At 36.8% G+C, this 9695-nt stretch overlaps 1 non-coding gene across 1 annotated transcript; it reads right to left on the reverse strand.

The window, feature by feature from the left end:
• Nucleotides 1–7953: 7953 nt before the first annotated feature.
• LOC141681070 (small nucleolar RNA R71) lies at nucleotides 7954–8060 on the reverse strand. Its single transcript, XR_012558512.1, has one exon. It is a non-coding gene; the product is annotated as a small nucleolar RNA R71 (small nucleolar RNA).
• Between the last annotated feature and the right edge of the window lie 1635 nt (nucleotides 8061–9695).

Below are 9695 nucleotides of genomic sequence, written 5' to 3' on the forward strand. Positions count from 1 at the left end.
AATAATGAGTTGATTACAACTGTGAGAGTTATTATGTAATGGATGTTGAGATTGAGTACCACTAATTGGGTTGTGGTGATGTATAAGTTATCATTGATAGACTAATTATGTCGATTATCTATCTATTGAATATTTATTCCTTCTTATCAATAAAGAGTAGTATTACTATACAAAGAAGGTTGCGGTGTAGCAATGGATTCTAGTAATGATGATGTCTAGAATGAAATCCCAGATTCGATTTTCAATGTCGAGGGAGTTTCAAATATGATTGTTTTTTTAAGCTCGCGCAAGAGCAGGGGTCCATAAAATGATGGACGGAATAGCAAAAATATTTAGGCATGTGAAATACGATGCGATGATACTTGATATTGATATATATATACATATATATGTATTTTGTTCTCCAGTGATAAACCTCTATAGTTCAGAGGTGGACTCCAAGCCAGATGTTTTGTGGCAATATTTTTATATAATTCTCTTAAATTCTTTCTTTTCTTTTCTTTTCATTTTCATCTAAACTGAGAAGAACAACCCTTCTAGAAGGGGAGGCATTTCCGAATGACTATTTATTTTTGTGATAGAAGCCTATTAGGATACCACATGTTGTTTAATTGCTTGTCAAGTACTAAAGGATGGCCACCTTCTGTGCTAACTATGTAATAGAACAAGTGTTCATGATCATAGTGATCTCTCAACGAATTCTTTTACTTCTATATAAGTGATCAAACTTTGGAAGATAGAAGCAGCTAGAAAAGGAGTAGTATAAGTATGGTGGTATTCGGAATGGAAACACGTTCGTGATACTAAGGTTGACGCATTTATTAAAAGGTTATAAAACTCTAGCGTGTAAAGGTATATCCAGAATAGTATTCTGTACGGAAGATAGTAACGATTGCAAACTGGAAAAGAATAAGTATTGAGAAACAAAAGATGTAGAGCTAGGTGATATAATGAGAGTCTGTGTGACAGACTTGAAATTTTTTTGGGACTGATCACTTAGCACGGATTGAGTTTTCTTTCGACAATAGATGATATGACAGTGTCGGAATGTCACCTTACGAGGCCCTGTACAAAAAAAGGAGATGCTGATCTCCCTTATATTGGGATGAAGTTGGAGAGCGCAAGATGCTCAAGTCCAAAGTGGTTCAAATAACCAAGGACATAGTAGATCTAATCAGAGGACGGCTGGTAGCAGCCCAAGATCGACTATAGAAGTATGTCGGTTTAGCCCGAGGAAAAAGAGTATGAAGTAGAGAACCTAGTATTGTTAAAGGTATTCCCATGGAAAGGATTGATGAGGTTCAGAAATAAAGGAAAGCTAAGTCCATAATTTGTTGGATCCTTGGATATATTAAGACGTATTTGAAAGTTAGCATATGAGCTAGCCCTACCCTCGAACCTGTAACAAGTTCACAATGAGTTCCAAGTATCAATGTTAAGGAAGTATGATCCAGAGGCGAGACACATAGGGGAATATGAACACGTAAACCTGCGACCAGACTTAACCTATGTAGAGCAACCAGTGAGGGTTATTAATCAAAAAGGAACAAGTGTTTGGGAACATGGTTATCAAACTAGTCAGAGTTTAGTGGTAAGAACCACAATGAGGAAAATTGACTTGAGAGTTAGAAAGTGCAATGCTAGAAAAGTATCCCCAACGGTTTTCTATCTGATTCCGGGAAGGAATCCTTTTAAGAAGGGGAGACTGTAATAACCCCAAAAATTTTGGACTTTTTGTAATCCTTATGAATAGTGATTTTGCTGATTATGTTGATTAAGAAAACTTTTCATGCCACACTATGTAGGAGTTCTTTTATTGATATTCTGAGATCTTATTAGTACTCCATATTGTATATAAGTGTATATAAAGATCGTCAGAATCCAAATTCGAACACTTTGATTTTTCCCGAAAATCCACCAAATACCGAAGGAATTGAGTATAAGGTAACATGATTAAAAGGATTTAAATTCAAGGATTATAAGAGAGGATCATAAAAGGAATATAAAATATTGAGAAAGGTTAGGGGAACCCAAGTAATAAAATCACGGATATATTCCCTCAAACGATCAACGATATTGAGTGATAAACGAGCCGTAAAATAATTTAACGATCAAGGACGAATGCATGCAAGTAGTATGGGGAGAAAGCTTCCAAGAGAAGCTAAAACAAGTGGTTAAGAGCTTAAGACACCATCCACCACAATTAGCCAACACTTGGCAAGGGAATGATGTCACTAAGATGATGTAATCACTTTAAACAAGTGGATTAGTATAGATATTATCAAACCACACATTTGGACACATTATTAAAAATCAACCAACCAAGCCAAAGACTACTTCATCCTTTTTTCATGAAAAAACCGAGGAAAAGAGAGTAAAAATGGAGGAGAAAGAAAAGCTTGTATCTTGAGTTTCCCTTGGCCGTTTTGTGCGTTCTACCTATCAAATTGAAGCCCTTGAGAAGCTCTACACAATTAGGGTAACCACTATCCTCACCTTCTTGATTTCCATACCCGTTTTAACGTTTTACAGTTCATGAGAATAGTCTTTCAAGAATTAACTTTGTGTTCTTGATTTTATTTTGAGGTTTTAATCATTATAAGGCTAGTTAAGGATCATCTAAGGTTTGTTAAGCATTACCCACTCTCCAAGGAAGGTATAACCTCTTCCCCTCTTTGTATTTAAGCCATAACATGAGTTTTAAACTTGTTCTTTAAGAGTTCTTGGATGTTTGTATGATTTTAGAGTAGTTATGAACTTTAAATGGAAATTATTAGTTATTATGTAAATGGATGATTGTAAGGAACTTGTTTTGGTGTATGATGAAGTTGAGGGGCTGTTTGGAATGTTATATTGTAGTATGTTGATTGTTGGGTTGGTTTGGTATGGTTGTGGTCTTGTAATAAAATTTGGTAACCGCGTAAACATAGCAGTCGTAATGCTCGATTTACATTAGACTGTTTTTGTGCTTAGCTTCAGGACCCGTGAACTCACTGTAAGATTCTGAACTTTGCCATGGTTATCTAGATCATGTCGTAAGCTGCGTTTTGATATATGGTTCGCTTAGATCCGATGTACGGTTTAAGAGAAACAACCGTTTTAAATAACGGCGTTTCGCGAGCGAACCATTACCCCTCGCTTTACTTTGAAACCTTGTTTAAGGCCCTTAAAAGACTAATTGGATTACGATACAATTATGTAAGGTGGATTAGGAAGTTGGTAAAGTATTTTCGAAAGAGTCGCCTTAAAATTCACAACGGTTAATTTATTAAAATTAGTGGAGCCGAGGGTACGCGAGCGATTAACGCAAATCGTTAAGCGTAGAAGCGACCATAAGCGACCGTTAGGGTATGAGTGAGTTTTGACTAGTTTCTTAAGAGACCTTGGTATAATTCCAGCTTATTTTGTTTTTCATAGGTTATCGGACCCACTCTAAGCTTATGTCCATCCGGGAACACTCAGGCAAGTTTTCTACCCGTTATACTGTTGTTGTGATGTAAATATATTGATGCATTATCTTGAGATAAGTCATGACTGTTATTAGCAAATCTTGTGATATATTGGAGCACGTTAATATGGTATATATATGCATGTTGTGAAATCTTGATATTCTATTATTAATTCAAATGCTTATAAACTGCATAATACCTATGCTAGAGATAAGCAGTAGTTGCGTATACCCTTGATATAGGGGACCCAAAGGTAAACATTTTTCTAAACCGGGAGTCGATGTTCCCGAGTATAATATATGTATATTTATATATATTTATATATAGTTTTCTATAACTATTAATCAAATAAGGTATATTTGATGGTTTTGAATAATAATCAAACTTATTTTCGATTATTCAAATAAGGATCGTACTTTCGTATAAGTATATCTTCTGTAATTTATTATTCGTTTCAAGTATGAGTTTTGAAACTTCTAATTTAATTATTTTATAAAGATTATTCGTTATGGGAATATTATTTAAATAATAATATTCAGATATTTTCTAACATATCGGGAATGATTTATTTTATTAAATCATCATTACTCTAAACATTCTTTAAAATGTTTTCGAGTCTTCAAAATGATTTTAAAAGTTAGAGGGAATTCCAAAACTCGTTTTCAAAGTTTAAGATCTTCCTTTTGAAGGGGACTTGAATACTCGGTCAAAAATATAAGGGATCCGGCTCTGTGGTGTATTTTATATTCACAATGAGGTTGCTGTTTTGAGAAAACAATTTGATAACTTGCCCAATGTTCGGGAAGTAAGTCCATCTAATTGAGTCGGCATAAGCGACAGGCCGGGGTACGGTCTATGAAGGTGTAAGAGGCTAGGTGACAGTCCATCCATGCGTGAGTGCCCGGGTAACTGTCTAGCGCGAGGTCCTAATGCGGCTAGGGTGATGACCGGCGAGGAAATCATCCATCTACAGTAGAAAAGGTTACTTAATGGGTATCTTTGCCTGATCAGCGAGATATTGGGTTTATGCCAAATTTCTCATCTTTCCAAATTTATTGGATATTAAAACTCTGTTTATAATTTTCATAACAGCGATTTTCAAGGAGTGTATGAGAGATATGTATATATAGGTGTATATATATCGGGACTTAATGAAGTATCTCATAACTTCATTTTTTTCAAATGATTTTTCCAAAGATTGAATCTATTCAAGTCTTATCCTGTAGTTTCATCTGTGTGATGAACTTTTGAAACTGATTATAACTTGAATGGTGGTAGTTCAATTAGTATTTGGAAAGGATATAAGTATATTGGAGTATCTTGTAACTTCATCTTTTCAACTTATATCTAGTTAATGATTATCTTATGCATGACAAAGATTTTCAGAAAAATGTTGAGACAAGGTTAGATATATGAGATCACCTTGCAACGATATTTTTATACAGTTATAAACTGGAAATCTATGTATATTATGCATGGAAGAGGATTTCCAAGATTTTGAAAAGTATACATACATATATGCTGAATATTTTGTGACTTGGTCGCGTTAAGATATTAACATGGTTCATTTCTTCTTGACCAAGACTTTCATGAGTACTATAAGAATGCTCATATAATGTTAATTATTATACATATTGTTTCGGTGGGCTTGTTCCTCACCCTTGCTTTCTTCTTTCTTCACACAACAACAGATAGACAAGATGAACAGGACCAAGCTCCTAATTTACGAGCGGATAGGAAACGTTCCGCAGTTTTTTGTAGGAGTTGATGCCACTGTAGCTGAGGTAGGAATTACCAGTAGGCTAGGCTTTCAACTTTTGATGTACCAGACTTATGTATATTTATGAATTGTAATAATGGCAAAGAATTTGTAAAACTATTCAGAAACCCTTTTGAGGTGCAATGACTTATAATTGTGGAATAAAATGACTTGTGTTATTTTTGGTATTCATCTCTGAGACTATAACTTGTGGTGTATGTATATTGTGGGGTCACAATACGCAGTAGTTGGTTGTTTATTAAGATTAAATGTTATTAAAGGAAATGGAACTCATGACAACCCGGATCCCCGACCCCGGATTTGGGGGTGTTACAGAAATGGTATCAGAGCTAAGCGTTATAAACCTCAGAGATGATGCGTTATTAAAATGATAAGTTCACTAGGATAATAAGAACTCTTGCCTTGTTCATAGTCGGACTACCTAACGTAGTACTGACAGTTAAAACCCTTATGGGAACCCTTATAAATATCGTGATAAAAGCGTAGTTCGTTATCCTATATGCTAGCGGGACTCCGAACCCTGAGGTTGAAGAGCAACAACGCGATGTTTTTTTATTACTTATTGGAGATCATATGGTGGATCCGATAGAGCATCCTAACGAGGGACCGGATAATGCTCATGTTGAGGATATAGCCATTGAAGAGTTTATCGCAGGAGAGATTGTTGCTGAGGAGGATCCCGGGGAGGATCCTGACAAGAGTAAAAATTTGATCGCTGAGGAATTGATGACCGTAGTTAGGGCGACTACAAGAGATAGGAATGAACTAAAGTTTGTGGTATTTTTAATGCATTTTGTGTTGAGTATAAGCAGGGCTTTAGTTGAAGGCTGGAATGAACTTCTATATGTTTTTATGTTGATAAGAGATAATGAATTAAAGTGCGAGCGCTTGTAAGAAGATTAGAATGAGAAACAAGGAATCTGTAGAAATTTTTCAGAAGCCAAGCGCGCCCGCGCTTAACTTAGGCATGCCCGCGCCCTATTTTTCAGAAGCAGAGCGCGCCCGCGCTCCAGATAGGCGCGCCCGCGCTCCAGATAGGCGCGCCCGCGCTAGGTCGGGCAGACAGATTCCTGATTTTAGTACGTTTTCGATATTTTAAGCAGCCAAGTCAACCTGGAGCATATAAATAAAGAAATGGAGACGAATTAAACAACAAGGAACAAGGGAGGAACTCTGGAAACCAAAAGCACACAAGACGGCTAAGAAGAAGAAGATTTAGTTCTATATCGTTCTTTTGTATTCTTCTAATTATGCGATACTTTGGATGCTTGTTTTGGATTTGTTTTCTAAACCTTAATACTTTAATATTTTCTTGTAGTATTCAGAATCTTTTTACTATCATGTTTTCATTGGAACCTATGATGACGAGCCGTTCGATTATGAACTAATCATTATCTTAGGATTTTAACGGATTTATTTATGGAGTTTAGTAGTTGAATGCCTAAAGTTTTCAGTGTGTGATGAATTATTGATTTCCCAGTATGGTTGTGCTTAATCTTCTTGGATGCGTAGCTAACATATAAGTTGTATTGTTATTCTCTATTGAATGGAAAAGTTGATATAGGGGTTTAGAACTTACCATACGAGCATAGGTTTATGGATGTTTTAACATGCATAATTCGTAGTGAAATTTTAACTATCTTACGCTGCCCTATATAATCTCAATGGATAACTTGCTCTTAAACTGTTATGTTTTCAAATCTTATAGACATATAGGGTCTAAGCATAATTAGTGTCTGCCCAGCTTCTATCTAATTTGTGGATGCTGAGTATTAGGGTAAACGTATATTGAAAGATAGCGTGTACTAATTTCGTGTTATCTGATTAGTTATCATAACCATCACATACTATGATTAAGGACATAAACTCTGAACAAAGTATTTAATGAAGTTAGAATCCCATGTTTTATTTCATATAAGTAACTTGATTTTTATTCTCTTAGTTAATTCATTCTAGCATAATTACTTTAAATAATCAAACTCAATTTGATACTTGCCTTAGCAGTGAATAATAATCATACATTATTGCATAAGTGCACATTATGAATTAATCCAATCTCTTTGAGAATGAACTAAACTTAATCTTATACTACTTGTGACCACGTACGCTTGCGTGTTTTTGTGCGAACAAGTTTTTGGCACCGCTTCCGGGGATCAGTGTTAAATTTAGTTTATGTGTTTGTCATCAGTGGTCGTTAAAGTTCACTGACTCACATTTTTTCTTTTACCAATTTTACTTTGCTTGTGTGTTTCAGGTAGTCGAGCATACGTGTATGTGAACATGTTTTCAATCTCATAAGGACACACTAAAAGAAGTAGAAAAGGAAGTGATCATTGCAATGGGAGAACCAGCAGCGGAAATGAAAGCATTGAAGGATTATTCTCAACCAAAAATCAATGACATTCAGTCTAGCATTTTCAGACCAACCATTGTAGCTAATACCTTTGAAATCAAGCCTAGCATGATTCGAATGGTACATAATTCGGTCCTGTTTGGGGGTGCTCCAATGGAAGATCCCAATATGCACATTAGGGATTTCATCGAGATCTGTGACACCTTCAACTTCAACGGTGTTTCGGAAGATGTTGTGAAACTGAGACTTTTCCCATTTTCTCTGAGGGATAAAGCTAAGAGCTGGTTGCACTCTCTACCAGCAGGTTCTATTGCGACATGGGAGGATCTTGCTCAGAAATTTCTAAATTTTTACCTATGATAAAAATAGTTGCAATCAGGAATTCTCTTACTCAATATGCACAACAATCGGGAGAATCTTTATGTGAAGCTTGGGAGCGCTACAAGGAGATGCTTAGGAAGTGTCCTCATCATGAAATGCCTGATTGGATGGTAATCAATTGCTTCTATAACGGGTTGGGAGCACAGTGGAGACCCATGTTAGATGCAGCATCAGGTGGAGCCTTATGAGCCAAGAGCTATGAGGAAGCTTAGGAGATAATTGAAATGATGGCTGCTAATGAATATCAAAACCCAACTCAGAGACTACCACAAGGCAAGGTAGCAGGAATTCTGGAGGTGGATACAGCTATGACTATATTGGCTCAGCTAAAAGCGTTGACTATGAAAGTGGATTCTCTGGCTAACTATGGAGCTCATCAGGTAGCAAGTATTTGTGAGCTTTGTGCAGATGCATATGTGACGGATCAATGTGCTATATCTAGTGAGTCGGCACAGTTTGTAAGCAATTTTCAGAGACCACGGCAACCAGTTCCTTCCACTTATCATCCTAAAAACCAAAACCATCCTAATTTCAGCTGGAGCAATAATCAAAGTGGTATGCAACTTCCACAATAGCCTTATCAGCAGTTTGGAGCCAAGCCATTCAACCCTCCTGGTTTTCAATAATACTATGCACCAAGGCCACAATTCCAGCTACCGGTAATGCAAAAACCATCTCATGGAAGTGCCGATCAATCTGCTAATGAAAAATCTGAATTGGAGGAATTGAGGCTAATGTGTAAAAGCCAAGCGGTTTCGATCAAAAACCTTGGAGAATTAAATTGGACAAATTGTTAATGCGTTGCTGAATCGACCACAAGGAACTCTTCCTAGTGATACGGAAGCTAACCCACGCAAGAGGGAAGTTAAAGAACAGTTGAAAGTAATCATTTTGAGGTCTGAAAAAGTCGCTAACCATCAAAAATCAGAATTTGAAAATTTTCGGTTGAAACCAAGTGTGCCCGCGCTCTATACAGGCGCGCCCGCGCCTGCCCCTGTACCAGAAATTGTAAATTTTGATGATGCAGATGATCAGAAGGATGGCGAAGCGGAAACAAAGAAAAATTCTGCTGAACACACTATTTCTGAGCAGAATACCGGAGACAAACAGTTCTATCCACCTCCTCCATATACTAAACGACTTCAGAAGCAAAAGTTCGACAAGCAATTTGCCAAGTTATCGGAGGTTTTCAAGAAATTGCATATTAACGTACCTTTTACGGAAGCTCTAGAGCAGATGCCGAGCTATGCTAAGTTTATGAAGGGTATTCTATCTCGGAAGTTGAAGCTTGAGGAGTTGGAAACCGTTGCACTAACGAAAGAGTGCAGTACGGTGCTGCAACAGAAACTGCCTCTTATACTTAAAGATCCAGGAAGCTTCACGTTAACATGCACCATTGGCGAGTTATCTTTTGACAAGTGTTTGTGTGACTTGGGAGCTAGCATCAATCTGATGCCATTGTCTGTCTTCAGGAAACTTGGTCTTCCTGATCCAAAACTTACAAACATGTCCTTACAACTGGCTGATCGGTCTATCACTTATTCGCGAGGTATAGTGGAGGATTTCTTGGTTAAGGTGGATAAACTCATCTTTCCTGCTAATTTTGTCATCCTAGACTTTGAGGAGGATAAGAAGATTCTTATTATCTTGGGAAGACCATTCTTAGCTACAGGCCAAACTTTGATCGATCTGCAAAAGGGAGAACTCACAATGAGGGTTCAGGATCAGGATG

The sequence above is a fragment of the Apium graveolens genome, chromosome 8, assembly GCF_009905375.1.
Source record: "Apium graveolens cultivar Ventura chromosome 8, ASM990537v1, whole genome shotgun sequence".
NCBI classification, from domain to species: Eukaryota; Viridiplantae; Streptophyta; class Magnoliopsida; order Apiales; family Apiaceae; genus Apium; species Apium graveolens.